A 17,256-nucleotide genomic window follows, 5' to 3' on the forward strand; every position below is an offset into this window, starting at 1 on the left:
TTTGGATAACAGTCCTTTATCAGATGTGTCTTTTGCAAATATTTTCTCCCAGTCTGTGACTGGACTTCTCAGTCTCTTGATATTTGAAATTTTTAAACATGTTTTTTTAAAATAAAATAACGGTACATGCTTCTCAACAAAAGTATCCAGAATATAAAGATTTATATGCTTAAAGGATTTAAGATTCTCTTATTTTAATGCAGAGACATTATTAATGAAATGCAGGGGGAAAATAATTTCTAGATGTATGTGATTAACCAGTCAAATTGGAAAGGGTTTATTTTCCAGTTTTACAAGTGTCATTTACAAATAACTTTTTAGAAGAAAGCAACCAGTTCCTTTTCTCATATGGTTATACAGTTGATAAATAAATCACTAGTTAGTATATATACTGCCTCAGAAGGCCCAAAGACCCATTCGGCCTCCTTTCCATCCAACTCAATATATGGAAATCCCCTGCTCTTCCTGGAGCGTCAGAAGGCCTAAGGCTTCACCCACCTCCTTGCTTCCCAGGGCTCTTAGGGGTCACCGGACTCCATCCACCCAAGACTGCATCACACCTCCCAACTCCACTCACCTAGACAGTTTCTCAGGATAACACCTTAGGATTGAGTTCTTATCTTGGTTCAATGCTTAGTGTGACCTCATTACATAGAAGACATTTAGTAAATGTGTACTGAACTGACCAGAACCAGCAGAGGCAAGAGAGATTCGAAGACTGCATTTTAAGTGAAAAGAATTTAAAAGGCACTAAGAATGGGAAGCATATATTTGGGGAACATAAGAATTTTCCAAATATTCAAGCATCGGGCTGGGAAAATTGGTTGGGAGCCAAACTGCAAATGGTTTGAATGTTATCATGTGTAGTTTGTGAATTTGTATAATTATCTTTTACATAGAATGGTGAATTTTTGTGGCTAGAATGTTCTTCGAATTCATAATCTTAATCCAGAAAACATCAAATTGAGATCTGTCAGTAGATCCTCAAATAATCTCTCATTCCCTGCACCTTTGGTCTTAGGCTCTTAAAGCAGTTACCCTCAAGTATGATGGGACATGCACAGAGTAGTCACAGAAATTTGTGAAAATTAAAATAATACACATAGTAGGGATTATCTGGGGAGTTTTACTTTTACTTTCTGTTGCTCTCTTTTGGTTTCTTTCAAAGTATGTACAAATAAATCTTATATTCATGATCTCCTGTGTAAGACAATGCGTATTTACTCTAGAACAGGACTACTTCATTTGAAATATCTTTTTTCTTTTTAAAATGTTGTCTTGTATGCCATCTAAGCATGTGTACTCAACCCGATCTCTTAGTTCTCATTGTGATAAAATTCTAGGGTATGAGAAGCAATGAGTCATCTCACCCAGAGGTGTATTTGGGCAAATCAAATAATGAACTTCATAAACTAAGATATAATGTTATGTTGTTGATTTTTCTTTGCAAAAGTCTTTTAATTTTCTTAACTTCCTAGGGTAGTTGCAGAGATATGGTACATTAAGGATTCCTGCTCTGCAGAGATTGCCGTAGAAACTAACAGAGAGAAGATATCTGAACTCTTAGCCAATCAGTAAAAGATAATAAGGCCCTATGTCAACTTTGATACAATTCACAGGGGGTCATTTCATTTTGCCTCATACGACTCAAGCAGGAACATGCCCCAGTAATGTTGTATTTTAATCCCTATAAAGTTTCCTAATATCAGTCTGATCATGAAAGAGCCATTGAAAATCCACATTTTATTTGTACTCTTTATACTAATTTCTTTTTCTAATTTAATTTTTATTTTATATTGGAGTATAGTTGGTTTACAATGTTGTGTTAGTTTCAGGTGTACAGCAAAGTGATTCAGTTATACATACATATGTATATATATATTCTTTTTCTGATTCTTTTCCCAATATTAGGTTATTACAGAATATAGGTAATAACAGGAATATAGGTAATATAGGTTATTACAGAATATTGAGTAGAGTTCCCTGTACAGTAGGTCCTTGTTGATGATCTATTTTATATATAGTAGTGTGTATATGTTAATCCCAAACTCCTAAATTATCCCTCCCCCCAACCTTTCCCCTTTGGTAACCATGAGTTTGTTTTCAAAGTCTGTGAGTCTCTTTCTACTTTGTAAGTAAGTTCATTTGTATCATTTTTTTTAGATTCCACATATAAGTGATATCATGTGGTATTTGTCTTTCTTTTTCTGACTTATTTCACTTAGTATGATAATCTCTAGGTCCATCCATGTTGCTGCAGATGGCATTGTTTCATTCTTTTTTATGGCTGAGTAATATTCCAGTGTGTGTGTGTGCATGCACATGTATGTATATATGTATATATATACATATACACATTGTGTGTGCACATGTGTGTGTATATATATATAGCACATCTTCTGTATTGATCTGTTGAGGGACATTTTGGTTGCTTCCATGTCTTGGCTATTGTAAATAGTGCTGCCATGAACAAAGTGGGGGGATGCATGTATCTTTTCGAATGGTTTTCTCCAGTTATAAGTCTTACTTTGTTCTCCAAGATAATCAAGGCAAGAGGTCCAACATTTATCAACTCTTTGCTTAACTGAGATTTAAGGAGTAGACTTTACACATGGTACAGCTTACAGATTGCTTTAAATAAAATATCTAGATATACTTGCTTATCTTAGAAATTCATCAGCCAATTAGCCCATCAAATGCCAGTTCATACAGATCACCTGGCTCTGTGAGACTTGTATTCAGTGTACTTGGGCTTAAGGAAGAGCAAAATTAGGCCACGGCACCTTGGACAAACTTTTGGCAAGCAATTGTTTAGCACTAAGGAGAAAGAATAGCATTTCTAAATATTAAAAAGACAGTTATGTGGAAGAGTGCTTACATTTCTTTAATGTGGCCTAAAGGGATAGAATTAAGGAATTTAGAAGAGAAGCTTTCAGGATTGATTATAAAGTCATTTCTAAGAGCGGGGTTATCAAAGCTAGTGTAGGCCGCTTTGGATAGCTAGAATTCCATGTCTTTAAATGTGTCTAAGCATAAGCTGGAGGGTTACTTGACAAGAAAGTAATGGAACAAAATCAAGCAATTATTTTCGTGGATGGATTTGATGGTCTATAAGGTCTGTTCTAAGAGTCTGTGATTCTAGTTTTGCTCTCTGTGATCTTGAAAGACTAATTTATGGTCTCTTTCCACTTCTTTCCTGCTGTTTACTCCTCAACCCTGTTCAGTGTGGCTTCTGCTCCCAGCACTGAAACTGCTTTCCAAACTAACCAGTAACATTCTAAAAGCTAAATCCAAAGGAGATTTTGCATTCTTTGTCTTGACTTGTCCATAAACACTTCAAAGTGTTTGATCACTTCTTATTTCTTGAAACTTTCTCTGGCTTCCAAGATACCACTCACTCACACCTTGTTTTCTACTAAGACTTTTGCCCTCAGTTCTTTACAGGCTTTTCTTCCCCCAGTGCTGTGTGCCCCTCCTGATCTTGGTGGACCCGTGTATTATTTCAGCTACCTTCTATGCTGACCATTTCCACACCCATCTTTAGCTCAGGCCCATCAGTACAACTGCCTACTAGATGTCTCCTCTCTCAAGTTCATAGGGTAGTTGTAAGGATTTATTACTTAATCCACGTAAGGTGCTTAGCACAGCATCTAGCTGTTTAGTAATCATGGCAGTGTTGATCATGGTAAACTTTTACCCAGTTCATTAAGACTCTTTATTTATTCCCTTGGGGAACTATTGGCTTATCCTTAAATCACCACTTTCCAAACTGTTTTCTTGGAATACTACATCTCAAGGTGTTACTTGAGACATGGAAGGAAGGAAGGAAGTAGGGTTCCATTCAAGTAAGTTTGGAAATGGTCTGTAATAGGATTGGCAAACCTTTTCTAAATATATTGGATTTTAAGGGCCATCTGGTCTCTGTCAAACCACCCACATTTCCTGTTGTAGTGCTGAAGCAGCCATAGAAAATACATAAACAAATGAGTATGTTTGCATTCCATTAAAATTTTATTTATAGACACTGAAATTTGAATTTCACATCATTTTCACAAAATATTATTTTATATTATATCACAAAAATATTCTTTTCCTTAAATTTTCAACCATATGAAAATGTAAAAGCCATTCTTTGCTCATGGACTGTTCATAAACAAGTGGTGGACAGACTTGGCCTGTGGGCAGTAATTGGGGGAACCCTGCTTTAACACATGGCCTCCTATTAAAGGTATGTAACTTACATCATAAAAAGCTCTTATAAGGTCTGCGCCAGTGTCCTGTTAGGTCCAGCGTTTCTTCTGTTTATTTGACTATGGAAATCTTTTTTCACGGGACATTTGTTAATATCTCTTGCCTTACTTCTGTGGAATACACTTTTGAGAAATGTGTGCTAGAGGTAAAAATTTTGGTTGTGGAACAGACCGGAAATAAGGGGAAGTATCTTGTCTTTATTACTCTTGCTCTGATCAGCTGAGCTAACTAGTCACAGAGTGACTAGTAAAATGGAATTACCCCTGCAAGGAAGGTACCAGTTAGGCACTCACTACACCTGGTTCAAAGATTGGCTGAGTTGAAGTGGACATGGTAAATTTCACGTCATTGATCAGCTTTCAGAAGTGGGAAAAGTATATACATCGCTATAACATAAGGCAAACAGAGGTGCTGTAAGAGAGAAAATACTCAGTTGAGGAGGAAGAGATCCGGAGGTCATAACAAAATACGAGCAGTAATCGTTATCATTTTCCATAGTTTTAAAATCTTTACTACTCTTGTTAAAATAAGCAAAAATTTTAAAGTTTAAAAACTTTTTTAGTTTATATACCGTAAATTCTAAAACTTACTTTGAAATAATATTTTCAGTTGTCCTTTTCCTATATCTTTGAGAAGTAAAGCGATGGTTATTGCTTTACTATTTTTGAACATATTTTCCCTATTAAAAATAATACAATTGCTGGGCTTCCCTGGTGGCGCAGTGGTTGGGAGTCCGCCTGCCGTTGCAGGGGACATGGGTTCGTGCCCCGGTCCGGGAAGATCCCACATGCCGCGGAGCGGCTGGGCCCGTGAGCCATGGCCACTGAGCCTTGCGTCTGGAGCCTGTGCTCCGCAATGGGAGAGGTCACAACAGTGAGAGGCCCGCGTACCACAAAAAAAAAAAAAACAATTGCTAATGAAGAAAAACTTCAAAATTAAGAAAAACACTTTTATCAGAAGATTCTACATCTCCCCTCCTTGTATGCCTACCATCACCATGTGCCCCTTATATGTAAAATGGAAAAACAGGTGTAGAGGCCCTGCTTTCTAATTTATGTCTATCACTTGACAAGCATCTGGAACCTAAGGGAGGCTGCAGAGAACACGGGCTCCCAGCCGACAACAGTAACAATTCATCTAGCGAGTGCAAGCATAGTCACTTGTGTATTCCTATAGAATTTCCCCACCAGATGTTTCGTTGGAAACCTGTGTAGGAGAGGAGTTGTTCTTATAATTTTTGCCAACAAACTGATAGGAGGTGAATGATGGAATTGTTGAATCATTAATACATTGCAGAGTTTGCTTTCAGCTGTTTTGTCCAGCAAGTACCTTGGTGACCTTCAGCATCTCATCAGCCCAGCATCTTCAGGCCCCTCGCAGCACCCCAGCAGTCATGCATATGTATCCCTACAGCTCTCAAAGGGCTTCATAGACAGCTTGCAGAATATCTGGGATATTTACTCATTGGAACGGTTCCTACTTTTTATTTCAGGCAGTGTACCACAAATCCAGACATTAGATGTTCTGTATAATGTTGGCTATTTTGTGAAATCAAGGCACACTGAGCTCTTGATTGTGCTAGAAGGTGGAGAATGAGTGCCATGATACACTGGCATTCTACTAGCAGATGTCATAGCAAACAGACTCGGAATGCAGTGCAAGCTAAAGGCAAGGCAGACAGCCCCCATGGTAGCACCATGTGGACAGCTGGTATGGACATGTTATCTATCTACAACTGGAAAAGGTTAAGTAAACAGTGGGACAGTGACAAAGTGCAGAGATTAATTGCTTAAAGCATTCAATGATTCTTAAAACAGACATCTAAATAAATGGAGGGATTCTGGTGTTTGAGTTCTGAGGAACAATGTAAGAAGACTTTATTTTCCTTTGGAAACAGAAACTTACTAAGAAAAGAAGACACAGTAAATGATACAGCCAAAGTGTGAATATAACAATAACCAGCCGACCATTATTTTGAAGGGACTGTATCTTTATAAGGTAAGTTCATATTCTGAAGTGTTCTGTTCATATTATACTACCAAGCATGAGGCATAAAGGACCTACTATTATGAAATAGTAAAGACAAAATGAAAGAAAAGGCCATATAAATCTTTCTGTACACATCATCCCCAGATGTTACTGTGAACCCACTACTTAACTTCATCTCTTGAGGCTCATGCTAAGCAGTTTTTACCCCCCGGATTTCCAACACAAATCATTGGGTTTAAGACATAATTCACTAGGGATTTTGGTAGGATTTGAGTAAATCCCCAACAAAAACTCCCTTGGCTTGCCAGCTATTTTTAAAGGCAGAATTTAGAAAGCAGAAGATCCTACATTCACCTGTCTGTCTTGTGATGGCCCTTGCCATGAAGATAGGAGGAAATTTGCCTATAAATACATCATGAAATGCTCGCCTTTCAGACAATCTGTTGGGTAGAACCACACCACATGAGTCATCTCTGCATGATATCTCTAAGTTCAGCGATGGTCAGTCTCATGAGTATCTGCAGTGTTGTCAGAATTTAAGAGTTTGAAAAGCTGATCATTTTTACAGTGGAACTGGAAGATTTTGTATGTACTTAGTGATTTTGGAAAAGTAAATACAAATATTAAAAACCCAGTCTTGGCAAGGATGTGGGGAATCAGGGCAACCTAACACCTTACTGTTGGTCTTTTAAATCAGTTGTTTCGGATTTCCCTGGTGGCGCAGTGGTTAAGAATCCGCCTGCCAATGCAGGGGGACACGGGTTCGAGCCCCGGTCCGGGAGGATCCTACATGCCGCGGAGCAGCTGGGCCCGTGAGCCATGGCCGCTGAGCCTGCGCATCCGGAGCCTGTGCTCCGCAGCGGGAGAGGCCACAACAGTGAGAGGCCCGCGTACTGCAAAAAAAAAAAAAAAAAAAAAAACATATAGGTGGCTTGGCTGTTCCCTGAAATTCAGATTCGGTAGGTCAGGAGTAGAGAACAGCCTTCCATTTGTAATAATAATTTCTGTTATGTTTGAGAATCACTGCTTGTAAAGCAAGTCTGCTATACTTCTTTGAGTTACACACCTTTCCACAGTGGTGGACTTAGCATTCTTGAGCTCTTCTTGATTCTGCAGGTAAATCTACTTCCCTCTCATAAGTCCTTCCCTCTGTAGGCACTTTGGATTGACTTTCTTGTGCTAAGGATTTCCATGTCCATTTTCTCTTTATATATTACACTTCAGCATAACATAAATCTTGTATCTTCAAAGATAGGGTTTGTTTCTGGTTTTTGCTCTTCCGGTGTTTGGGGGTGATTTTCCAGAGGAATTGGGAGCTGCTAGGTCTTTGTTCTGCCATCTTGAAATCAGGAATCCAATACTGTATTGGAGTCCCAAAATTTTTGACCAGAAGGCATAGCAGCTTTAGGGGAAAGTAAGTCAAGGGAGGCTTTTTTTCCTGTTAAGACGAGCATCAGTAATTGTGGTATGAACAATAGATCACTTTAGATCAAATAAAACACGTTCTTCCTTTTTATGAGTTCTCTCTGGAAACAGGTGGACATTAGGTAGAATTCAGTAATCACTTCTACACTGAACCAGAGATAGAGACAAATCACTAGTGAGCTGTGATTGTATAGAGAACAAAGCCTGAGACACTCATCTGAATGATACTGTTTTCCTTCCTGGTGTAATGTTTCACCATAAATTGTAATTCCTGCTTAACATATTGAAGGGACTGTTGGTCTCCACACCTTTGGGTATCACAAAAGATACATCATCAATCGAATCCTCTAACATGGAGAATGTAGAGATACATTTTACTTACAATTTGATAGTTGACTAATTTTATAGTTCTAGATTTGTTTAAAGAAAGGTACTGTGTGCCAATATTTTCCAACTGACTTTGGATCCTCTAAATTTTTAGTGGATCTTATTCTAATCAGTAAGTAAAATCACATATTAAATGAGCAAGGCATACCTTAACAAGGTATGCCTTTCTCTTCTAGCTTTTTTTTTTTTAAGAATGTATTCTGCGGTTAATTCCTATCTCAATTTCTCTTCTAATTTTTAGATTCCAGTTATATTGTCATTTTACTATTTGTAGACTTTTCATAGATTTTCCCTCTTGTATACAAAATGCTAAGTGGATTTAAAACATTTAATTAAAACTAGTTAGGACATATGTTAACCTGCTCCGACAAAAATAACAGAGCAAACTGTATACAAATGTATGTCTCTTTCTTGTCAAAGTCCAAACTGGTATATTAATTCTGCTCTATAAAATTATCATGGGTTCAAAGTCATCCTTTCTTGTTTCTCCACCATTCCTGTGGTTTTACCCCCATTCACGTAATCCACGGTGGCTCACTGACGCATGGCACCCCAGAAGCAGGAGTGGGGAAGGGAGGGCACACTGAGCTACCAAAGGAACAAGCTACTTTGATTAAGGATAATTCAAAAGTAAAGGAACTTAGAGTATCAAAAACAAGAGTCTGGAAGTCATACTCAGCAGAAGGGGATCTCCAGATACAATATTGTTTAGAGAAGACTGTGTTGTCCTGATCTATCATGAAGATATGGTTTGTCTATGAAGTGGTAAGGATTTTTTTTTTAATACGAATGTAGGAACTGAGGATCCGACTGGTCTCAAAATAGTCACCTAGACAGTTTTACACTTATTCCCTTGGTGCTGTCATTGCTAAAAATATGTTTGTAATCCTTTTCTTGGCAGTTGCTTCCAGAGCTGGTTAACGAGGTGCCCCTGAAAATAAATATATTTTTATCCTCACTGTGGTCCTAAGAACATATCATCTTGACTGGTTGTCTAACTTCAGTGCCCAGACTTGATGTCAGAACTTAAATTCAGTTTAATAAAAAGGATGTTTGTCATAATTCCAAATACTTAAATAATGTAATAGATTTTGAAGTCAGTTTTAAAGATAAATTTGGCAGCATTATTGAATAAATGTTTTTATATAACTTCCTAAAATGAATTCTTTGAAGAACTTATCTTTCATTTGAAGTGTAAGTACAGGTATATTTTATGAGGGAAGCAACTGGATGTTTGCTATATTTTAAGGAAACATAGGATAAGAAGAATCATCTTTATATACTGGTAATATTAAACTTTCAGTAGTCCCAGGGGAGCTGGAATCGAGGACATTTACTTTGGGGCAAGCCGATTTAATCATGGAATGTAGTTTATGCCGTATTTATGGTGCCCATATGCACAGTATGGTGAGCTTGGACAACTGTATACACTTGTAATTGCCACCATAGTCGAGCTATAATCCACTTCCAAAAGCTCTCATGGGCCTTTCTAGTTATTCTGCAGCCCTGCCCCCGGTCCCAGGCAGCCACTGATCTGCTTTCTATCTCTCTGTGGACTAGATTACAATTTTTATATTTAAACAAATGGAAAAGATATAGGCTCTTGGGTTTTTTTTCCTAACACATGGAATACAGTCATGAAGTTTTTGCCCGTCTGAGAAGCAGGCAGAAGCTTTATAGCAGAAGTATCAATATCACAGTAAAACTCCATTTTCCAAACTTGTCATAAGCTGTGGTGGGTTGGATATATCAAAATGCTCATTTTTCAGAAAAAGTGAGGAGAAAAACTGAATACAGCTTTTCTGCACAAAATTTTGTTCAATCAGCCTCCTTTACTGAGCTGTAACTACCAGCAATTTCTGCCTTTATGTTAATTTTGATTCTTTTCAAGGACTTCTGAAATATAGAAGTTCGTCCATACCGGAATAACTTCTCTACCCATTCTCTTGCCAGTGTGTCTCTTTCCCCTGTTTCAGGAGGTGGAGCAGGATCTTGTGCAGAGGGCTGGCCCCTTGCTGTGAGAAGATCACATGAGGCAGGACCCCAGCTCGTGCTGCTGGATCAAATGCCCTCAGATAGTCTATGTTTGGTGACGTTTAAAAGTTTCTTTCCATCATCAAAACATATATCCAATACTGATTGTTTGTTTCATATTCTTTGAATAGTATAACGATTTATCACAGTCCTCCTGTGACTCTGGAATCCAGAGTCAGACAGCAGCATTCTATTCTTAGTTCTTTAAAAAATTTTTTTGTAATGTAAGAATTCTGCTCATGATACATCTCTAGCAGGAGCCTCCTGACCCTTCTGCTTCCAGAATCATTCATCTCTCCTCTTTGCCTCTAAGTCAGTCTTTCTAACACCGTCCTTTACTTTCCTGGAACTTTTGATGCTTCTATATTATATTCAAAATCAGATCATTCCTTATTCAGCATTTTGAGTACCCTCTGTCTGCCGGGTTCAGGTTAGAACCCTCAGGGGTGTCACAGTCGGTGTTTACTCCTTCCTGCCCTACCAGACCATCCGTGCCCCGATGCAAAGCCACCTTTTCAGCATCCCCCTCCCTCTGTCCTTTCCCTATAGAAACCCTCTAATCCAGTCATGCCGTGTGTCCTCACACGACCTGTGCTTTTATACCCATCACTTTCTCTGTCTTTCTTATTATCTCTGTCAAAATAAGGCCCACTGACTTCCCATGTCCTCGGCCCCAGGTGATTTTCTTTTTCTGCTGTATCACTTACTTCAGCACATATGGCCCATACGATTTATTGGCACTTAGCATTGTTGCTTCATCTCATTCACTGTGCTGAAATCTTACAGTTAAAAGGGGGACAGACTTACCACTCGAAGCAAAATCATTTATACAGTACCTCTGATAACCTCCTTACACACCTAGTCAGGAGAAGCCCTGTCATTTTTTAGGCTTCCCAGTTCTACTTATTAACAGGAGATAATACGTTAGATGATCACTTTATAAAGTGAAATCTGTATCTTTGTGACTGTCCTCCCTTTAGTGTCATGTGTGCTTTCTAGAGAGACACAGATTAAAATCCTATTTCTGCCTTTCCTGTTTCTGCTATTCTAGTATCAGTCATGCTCTGTGGGTAAATCTTTTTGGATTAATATGCCCTTGTATAACCCCATCCTGTCACCTTCCTTTGGATCCCTCTACTTTTAATTGCCTCTTAAATCATGGCCTCCAGAATTGAACCTACTTCTCCAGTTGTCCTCTGTCTAGTTGGAGAAAAGCAAAACTCTTCTTTTAATGAAATGTGAATTGGCCAGAGCTAGTGGTCTCTTTCTAGTCTTGGTTTTTTTCATGTTTTCAAATTTTGATATCCCCTACTCTAACCCTCTGCTCAGTTGCTTTCCATGCTGCTGGACTGGAAAAAAAAAAAAGGCCTTAAAAATACAGTGGGGCTTCCCTGGTGGCACAGTGGTTGAGAATCTGCCTGCTAATGCAGGGGACACGGGTTCGAGCCCTGGTCTGGGAAGATCCCACATGCCGCGGAGCAGCTGGGCCCGTGAGCCACAACTGCTGAGCCTGCGCGTCTGGAGCCTGTGCTCTGCAACAAGAGAGGCCGCGATAGTGAGAGGCCCGCGCACCGTGATGAAGAGTGGCCCCCACTTGCCGCAACTAGAGAAAGCCCTCGCACAGAAATGAAGACCCAACACAGCCAAAAATAAATAAATAAATAAATAAATAAATAAGCCAAGCGTTTGAAGCCCTTTAAAAAAATACAGTGAAGCCCAGCTTCAGAATAAGTGAAAACACTGGAGCAGTTGGGAACCACTACAGCAGATGGGAATGGAGTCAGAGCTGGAGGAGCTGTTGGTTCAGGGTGCATGTATGAAGTTCCTGCCGGTGCCAGGAGCCACTCTTGGCACTTGGGACACATAGCACAATAGACAGACACCCTGCCTTCGTGGAGCTTGTATTCCAGCTGTTTCTGAGCAAAGACTTTAGGCAAAAAAAAAAAAAAAGAAAGACTGGCAGATAATATCAGAGTGTAGAGTAACTGCAGCCAAAAGAAAAGAAGAGAAAAAAGTGTAAATGGTTTAGGCACATGCAATGCAGAAAATTAACAGTATGTGCAAGCTTTTGGTGTTCACAGTCGTGAACCGGGACTCTAGGAGGAAAATAATACATTTTAAAAATTAAAGATAGGAGCATTCACAGTAGCCAAAAGGTGGAAGCGACCCACATGTCCATCGACTGATGAATGGACAAAGTGTGATGGCTGCATACAGTGGCATATTATTCAGCTTTGAAGAAAAGGGAGATTCTGACACATGCTGCCACAGGGATGAACCCTGAGGACTTTATGTTAAGTGATGTAAGCCAGTCACAAAAGGACGAATACTGTGTGGCTGCCTTTACGTGAGGCTCTAGAGTATCCTGATTCATAGAGACAAGTAAAGGGTGGTTTGCCAGGGACTTTGGGAAGGAGGATGGGGATCGTTTAATACATAGTTTAAGTTGTGCAAGACAGAGAGTTCTGGAGCTGGTTGCACAGCAGTGTGAATGTCCTTAACACTGCTGCACTGTACCCTTAAACACGGTTACGATGGTAAATGTTATGTGTATTTTTTTTTATCTGTGAAAAAACCTTTTCATTTCTAGTTGTCACAAAATAGTTCTGTCATTGTGACTGGTAAGGGGGTCCTTTTTTAGAGTAATCAAAATGAAAACAAACATTTTTTACAGATGTTTAAACCCTAGAAAATCTGTTTCAGGTGCCTGTGGACCCACAGACCCCTGGCAGGGAATCCTAGCTGCAGCCTCTGATCAGCCAGCTTGGGAAACAGCATTTGGAGCCTTGTGCCACTGGCCAGCATGGCCCTTGTGGTCAAGCTCTTGGCTCAGGGAGAATGGATGATGCTTAAGCAGATGGGACCTGGGCTGTACCCTGGCCACTGGGAGCCCAGGGAGCACTTTGCAGCAAGGCAGCGGGCGGCAGAGGCCTGGCACCACTCGCTTTCCCCGTCCTGGGGGCACACCCACCCCACCCCCTCTTCAGGTGACAGCCTCCTGTTCCTGGTCCTGGTTAAAAAATGGTTAAGATGGTAAATTTTATGTGTATTTTACCACAATTAAAGAGAAAAAAAGTTTAAAAATTAGCAAGGCAACAAATTGAAAGACCAATAAACTCAACATTAAAAGAAAACTTTAAAGACATAAGCCATAAGCATAGTATAGTTGGGGAAGCAGACCCATGTAGAAGAATTGAAGGACCTTCACAGAGCAGATGCCTATTAATCTAAACTGTGAAAGTGCTGGAAGGGAATGCTGAACAGAGAGAAGTTAGCAGCCGGTGAGGAGAAAGCTCAGGCCTTTCAGGTAGAGCATGTAGCATAAAACTAAGTGAAAACAAGTCATGTCTCAGTGACACACAGTCCTTGGAAGACAGTGAGGAAGAAGTAGATAGAAAATTGCAGCTGTATTAGGCCCAAGTGTTTAATACATTAAGAAACCTGATGAAAGTGATGCTGGAAGCAGGACCGTGAGAACAGCAGTGAGGTCAGAGAAGGCGTTTTAAGAATCATGCAGGCCCGTGATAAAAGGATGGTGGGGACCATGATAGTGAGCATGCAGGTACAAAGTGGTGGGTTCATTAAAAACTATTAGAAAGGAAGAATCAACAGAACTTGCATATTGGTTCTGGGGAACAAAGAGGAAATCAGATTTTTTCAGTGTTCTCAGGCTGTGGGCCTAGAAGTGTGGTGATTCAGTTAATGTTGAATGGGAGATATGTTATGATGGATGGAAAACCTGACTCGTGTAGACATTTTATATTAAAGATAATGCTGAGTATCTGAGTAAAGGCTCCCTAGAGAGGACATAAGGAGATGTTCAGGGACCAGATTTGGAAGTTCAGGTATTTCATCCAGGCTCACCCGCTGAGCTTTCGTAAGGTTGCGTATCTGCCACACTCTCTGAGGCCTCCGTGAGGGAGGCTGGAGGACCTCCTTGCCAAGGGAAATGAAGGGGTGAAAGAGATTTCACCCCGGATAGTTAACCGGTTAAATTACAAGTAAAGGAGGCATCAGTAAGAGAATCTGGATTTCAGATTCATCTTAAAATTGGAGTAAACTGTGCCTACATGTCTTTGACAGTAATACGTCCAAAGCTACTGATCTCACTGTTGCTTTCATCTGCTCTCTTTCCTCGTGTTTTCTGGATTATGAAACTTATGAAACACGATTATTTAATCATTCCGTTTGGAATACCCAGTTGGAGGAAGAGGGAAAAATAAACTGTTATAATATCCCTTCATTCATACTCCTTTTCTGTCTTGTATTTCTGTTAAACACACGCTTACCTAGGACTCACTCTTAAATTGCTAACCACCGTCGTTTACTAGCAAGAGAGCGCTCGTGTGTTGTCCTTTAAGGATTCAGGAGTTACCAGCAGGATTTTGAGCTCCACTTGCCTTGGGTATTTGCCTCTTGTTTCTGAAATTTGCTGGAAGGGGGAGGGGGACAGAGAAGGTGGTCTTACCATTTCTTGAAGCTCAAATGCCACAGCAGAACTTTTAGCGACATCTTGATTCTATTAGAATTTGCAGGTCAAAGGGCAGGTTCAACTGTTCTGGTAGTTTACAGCACCAGGGATGGTGTGACTAGACTAATGACTTAAAGTTGGATTTCTGTTACTACCTACTCATTATGCAAGTCAGGGGGCCTGTTAGTCATGCAGTAGGGAATTACTAATCACTTTGAAAGGTTCTGTGTCCACATTTTCAATTTTTTTTATTTTTAACTGAGGAAAAGCCACTAACAGAACAAGGAGAGTGATTTGGCAGGAAGAGCATTTTAGTTCTTCTTTTGTCTGGGCTTGTGGCCTATGTATGTTCCCTTTTGTGCTTCATGTGCTTGTGTTACTCCCTATGGGCTTATGGGAAATGAAGTCAGGAAGTGTTCCACCAGCAAGTGTTCCTTTTCTGTGGAGAGCCTTGGATTAGTAAAGCTTTTGAAGTTGATTATTAATCCCCAGCAAGGTTCATTTTCTTTGAAATAGCCATATTAGTGTTAGAATAGCTGACTTTCAGCTCTCAAGTAATTGACTCTGATTAGAAAGGAATTATTTCAGGTATTTTTATTTCCTTCTTCACAGTTTTCTGTATCTTTCCATTTTTCACCAATGAATGAACATTACTTTGTTATCAGAAAATACCTTTTTTTTCAAAGAAGCAGTTATATTAAGAATAGGTGGCTACTAAAATAAAATCCTATTTGCTTTTTTTCACTCTAAATTCCATTCCCTCTGGTTCTTTTTTTTTTTTTTTTTTTTGGCGGTACGCGGGCCTCTCACTGCTGTGGCCTCTCCCGTTGCGGACCGTGGCATGTGGGATCTTCCCGGACCGGGGCACGAACCCGCGTCCCCTGCATCGGCAGGCGGACTCAACCACTGCGCCACCAGGGAAGCCCTCCATTTCCTCTAAAAAGCAGGGTATTCTTAAAATTTTTTAGTTTAGGCACTTGAATGTTCTTTGTAAAACTTAACCACATAAGCTCAACTACAAATATGGTCTTTACTATCACATATATTGAGGGAGCAAGAGTTTTTCTTATTCCCAAAAAATTATATGGCTGTTACTATTTATTAGCTTTATTTTTGTTCCTGTCCTCCAAATTGTTTTCAAGAAGTTGTTCTTCCCGTGGTGTCCGGGAAGAACAAATTTACCAAAATTATAGGCAAAACAGTACAATCTCTGTCCCCTTCCAAAAACAAGAGAAAAACCTGAAAGCTAATAAACTCACAAAAGATACTAACATTACCCAGAGTTTACATGATCATATGTGCAATATGTAATCAAAACATTTCATTCTCTTGACTGTGAATTGCCCTTTATAGGCACATACACATGTAGAAGTCAATATCAAGAGTATAGTTTTAAAATGGAAAGGACAGTGTTATGTTAATCTGCTAGGGAATTTTTAGAGGGTGAGAACCTTGGGTATGGGAGAGAAATTTTGATTCTGTGCAGTTCATAGTATATTATCAGTGCTCAATAAAAAGTAAATAGCATCAATGACATAATAAAATTTCTATTTGAATCATATAGAAAAAGAAAAAAAGACTTCAAAATATATATCTTATTAAAAAAGGCACCATTCCAATGGCTCAGACTCCAGTGCCACATCCTTTATTTTAAAATTTAGAATATGAATTGGCACCTGTTATATCATATTGCATTTGGGGAATGTGACATTTTACCCCAGAGATTAACTGTACCACACTAGCTGGCCAAGCATATCATTTATAAAAGAATTTGGAATTCAGTCAAGATGTTTCAATAGTATAGGATACTTTTTACCATTTCATATTATGATGCTTCTTTCCTTAAGTACAGAATGGAACTCAGATCCTATCGCCTGTTATCTAACATTCGGCAGAAGTTCTCATGACTTGGTCTAACTGGACAGAGTAATTTATCTTTCATTCGTCTTCTGTTATTTGCCTGCTGCTAAATGTGTCATTCTGACTATTGATGCACAGAAATGCAGCCCCCTTATTGAGAAGGCACATTTCTCGTTCCAGCTTGTCAGTCTCCAGGCTCCCCAAAAGGGAACAGATGACAGCAATTAACAGGAAACCGCAGAGTGAGACCATCTTGAACTCCTTCACCTTTAAGCTCATTTCACCACTTAACATATTTTTTTCAAGTGGTCAGTGGATATATTTAGACTGTCGTTATCCCTTTGGTGTTGACTTCATGGGATAAGCCATCTGCTATTTCTTAGACTCATATAGAGTGAGGACAGTGGAAAGTTATACGGAGGTCAATGAATCTTCCCTTCCAGCAGCAAAGACTAGTTAAACAAATCTTCATTTCCATGGTGTAAACTGATCTGCGTCTTCCATTTGTTAGCACTGCTCGTTCAGAGTTCCCCAGACCTACCCGTCTGAGTTTGGACTATCCTTGTCAGAATGTGCGAAAGATAGTCTTCCAGTTTGTGGCTAAACTAAAACTCTTCCGTATGACTGCTGTTGAAGCGTAATTAACTTAACAAGAGACAGAAGCAAGGTTAAACTTGGGCACTGCATTCTCAGATCCAGCATTTCCTCAGGTCAAAAGCTCAGGCCACTTTTATAGTTCCTGTAAATCAAATCTGTCTTCTTCCAGATGACTTATTACATAAAAGATGAGCTATAGAGGAATGCATTTGGACTATGAGACTAATTGTTCACCAACTTCA

At 39.5% G+C, this 17,256-nt stretch overlaps 1 protein-coding gene across 2 annotated transcripts in view; it reads left to right on the forward strand.

Annotated features, from left to right (window-relative positions):
- ERC1 (ELKS/RAB6-interacting/CAST family member 1) overlaps positions 1-17,256 on the forward strand; it is a gene marked incomplete at both ends in the record, with an annotated part of 344,584 nt that overhangs the window by 241,477 nt on the left and 85,851 nt on the right. The window lies entirely within an intron of this gene.

This window comes from Hyperoodon ampullatus (genome assembly GCF_949752795.1).
Source record: "Hyperoodon ampullatus genome assembly, chromosome: 11".
NCBI lineage: Eukaryota > Metazoa > Chordata > Mammalia > Artiodactyla > Ziphiidae > Hyperoodon > Hyperoodon ampullatus.